Source organism: Aotus nancymaae, unplaced genomic scaffold, assembly GCF_030222135.1.
Source record: "Aotus nancymaae isolate 86718 unplaced genomic scaffold, 86718_ANA_hifiasm-v0.15.2.pri h1tg000016l, whole genome shotgun sequence".
Lineage (NCBI taxonomy): Eukaryota > Metazoa > Chordata > Mammalia > Primates > Aotidae > Aotus > Aotus nancymaae.
The window spans coordinates 37,122,778-37,126,245 of NW_026988428.1; positions in this window are offsets into that span (position 1 = coordinate 37,122,778).

The window sequence follows — 3,468 nt, forward strand, 5'->3', positions numbered from 1 at the left end:
AGGCAGCCCTCCCAGTCCTGGATCCAGGCTTCAAAGCCCCCTCAGTTGGGAGAAAAAGGAGCTGAATCCTACACCCTCTACCTCCTCACCAAGCCACACCACTTTCAGACAAGACCCAGGTGCTCTGGTCTCCAGCTTGTGTACATGACAGCAGGGCCAGAAGAGGGACTCTCAGAGGCCATCCTCATCCCAATCCTGAAACTTTATTAAAAAGAGAAGCAGATAGGAAAGGGGACCCTCTTTTGCTGGCCTTCCATTTGCCTGCATTCAATTATTTTGGTAGCAGCATCCAGGTTCGTGGCTGACCTGAGCTTCCCATCAACTTATCCAGCTTTATCCTGTGGAGAGGGGAGCCAAGAGCCAACCCACTCCTCCCTTAGTCCTATCTCAACACTCCCTTCCTCCCTCCCTCCTAGAACAATTTCCGCTGGGGGAGCCAGAGCAGGGCCCAGCACAGTGGCTGCTTCCTGGAACATTTTCCTGTATCCGAAACCGCGGCTCCCTCCCCAGGGACCGGCTGATCAAGGCCAGATGGGAGCAGGAATGGGGGAGGAGGAGAGGGAGCCAGGCTCTCACCATCACCCCCTCCCAACACATATGCACACCACGGGAACCCCTGCCCTGACACACAGAGGCTGACACAGACACATAGCACATGCCACAGTCACACATCCATGGGCATCCATGGCGGCACATGAACCACAGAGGCCAGGTCTTAGAAAAAGATATACAAAGTTAACACACCCATGGATGATCACACTCTCTCTCCACCTGGCTCTTTAAAATATCCTTGGACCCTGGGCCTTCCTTGCCAGATAAGGAGACCTTAGGAATCCAAGAACACTAGCTCAGGACAGCACGAAGACCTCAGTTAACAGAAGAGACAGAGACATCTAAAGTGCCCTGCCAGACAACACCCACCATCCCATTCCACTTCTAGATGGTGCTCAGGCCTGCCTAGCCCATCTCTCCAGGATCCTGGGATCTGGGGTAGAGGAAGGCTGTGGGGGCGTCTTCTCAAGTATTACCTTCAGAACACTTTCTGGTTGCCTCCAGATTCTTGGAGAAGATGCATAGGATGTCTAGTGGGCTCACTCATGGCAGCCAAGGGACAAAGAAAGGGAAGAATGTGTGCAGCTGCAGGGAGCTCTGGGAGCCTGGAGGAGGAACACCAGAGTAACTCCTGGGGACAGAGAGGGAGCCTAGGGATTTTGTGGCCTTAATGGTGACATCCTGCCCCCACCACTGCTCCTCCTGATCTCTTCTATCTCAGCCCTGGTGATTGAGAAGAGAGCGGGGACTGCGCCCCCAGCTCAGCCTATTCTTCAACCAATTATCTTCTGCCCATCACATTGCCAGTACAAGACCCTAATTTTTTTTTTTTTTTTTTGAGACAAGGTCTTGCTCTGTCACTCAGGCTGGAGTGCAGTGGTGCGATCTCAGCTCACTGAAACCTTCGCCTCCTGGGTTCAAGCTCCTTAGTACCTGGGACTACAGGCATGCGGGACCACTCCTGGCTAATTTTTGTATTTTTAGTAGAGATGGGGTTTCACTATGTTGGCCAGGCTGATCTTGAACTCCTGAACTCAGGTGATCCACCCGCCTCAGCCTCCCAAAGTGCTGGGATTATAGGGATTAGCCACCACACCCAGCCCCAGTGACGTAATTTTTACATCCCACATTTGTCTTTTGCTGAATGGAAAGGGCACAGATTTGTGCATGAACACAATATGGGACAGAGCTATGGAAAAGCTGCGGATAGAGATACATAGTCTTCTGTTTCCTGGAACATATCACTGGTTTAGGGAAATATTTGAAATTGGAAAGTTCCAGAAAATCTGGGATGCAGGGTTACCATAAAGGGATGAGGGACTGACTACATAATCATAAGGGTCAAAAGTCCTGTGCTCTTTCTTTAGTTTTGTGGGCCAGTTAGAAAATATATCCTCCTTTCCCAAGCTCACCTGGGGAGGCAATATCTCAAGCCATCTTCACTCACATGTTTAATGATTTGCCTCTAACTATCCAGAAGTCATTTTATTTATTTATTTATTTATTTATTTATTTATATTTTTGTAGAGACAGGCCTCCCTATGTTCTCCAGCTGGTCTTGAACTCCTGGGCTCAAGCTATCCTCCCACCTCAGCCTCCCAAAGTGCTGAGATTGCAAGCATAACCCACCATGCCTTGCCCAGAAGTCCTTTATGTGGTATAACCATCATCTTCTATCTTCCTTTTAGCTTGTAACTTTTTGCTCTAGCTCCAGTACAAAAGACTAGTCATCAGTTTGGTAGTCAATGACATTTATTGAGTGGCCCCTTGGGTGAAATACTATAGAGAAAATGCTGCATACAACCCTTGGTCCTTGCTCTTTGGGAGTTTAGCAGTGTGGTCAGGGAAAAAAAGATGCAGGAAAAAACTAGGGGCCAGGAACGATGGCTCACAAGTGTAATCCTAGCACTTTGGAAGGCCGAGGCAGGCAGATTACCTGAGACCAGGAATTTGAGACCATCCTGGCCAACATGGTGAAACCCCGTCCCTACTAAAAATACAAAATAGCCAGGCGCGGTGGCTTACACCTGTAATCCCAGCACTTTGGGAGGCCAAGGCGGATGGATCACGAGGTCAGGAGTTCAAGACTCAGCCTGGCCAAGATGATGAAACCCCGTCTCTACTAAAAATACAGAAATTAGCTGGGCATGGTGGCACGTGCCTATAGTCCCAGCTACTCGGGAGACTGAGGCAGGAGAAATGCTTGAACCCAGGAGGCGGAGGTTGCAGTGAGCTGAGATCGCACCACTGCACTCCAGCCTGGCACCTGGCGACAGAGCAAGACTCTGTCTCAAAAAAAAAAAAAAATACAGAAATTAACCAGGCGTGGTGGTGGGCGCCTGTAATCCCAGATACTTGGAAGCCTGAGACAGACAATTGCTTGAACCCGAGAGGTGGAGGTTGCAGTGAGCGAGATTGCACCACTGTACTCCAGCCTGGGAGACAGAGCAAGACTCTGTCTCAAAAAAAATAAGAAGAAGAAGAAGAAAAGGCTGGGCGCATTGGCTCATGCCTATAATCCCAGCCCTTTTTGAGGCCGAGGCTGGAGGATCACCTGAGGTCAGGAGTTCGAGACCATCCTGACCAACATAGTGAAATACGTCTCTACTAAAAATACAAAAATTAGCTGGGCACACTGGTGGGTGCCTGTAATCCCAACTACTTGGGAGGCTGAGGCAGGAGAATCGCTTGAACCTGGGAGGCAGAGGTTGCTGTGAGCCGAGATCGCGCCATTGCACTCCAGCTTGGGTGACAGAGGGAGACTCCATCTCAGAAAAAGGAAAAAGAAGAAAGGAGGAAGAAGGAAGAAAAGAAAAAGAAAGAGGAGGAGGAGGAGAAGAGGAGGAAGAAGGAGAAGAAGAAATAATTGGCTAAAAAAAAAAAAAAGAAATAATTGGCTATGTCTAATTGAAAACC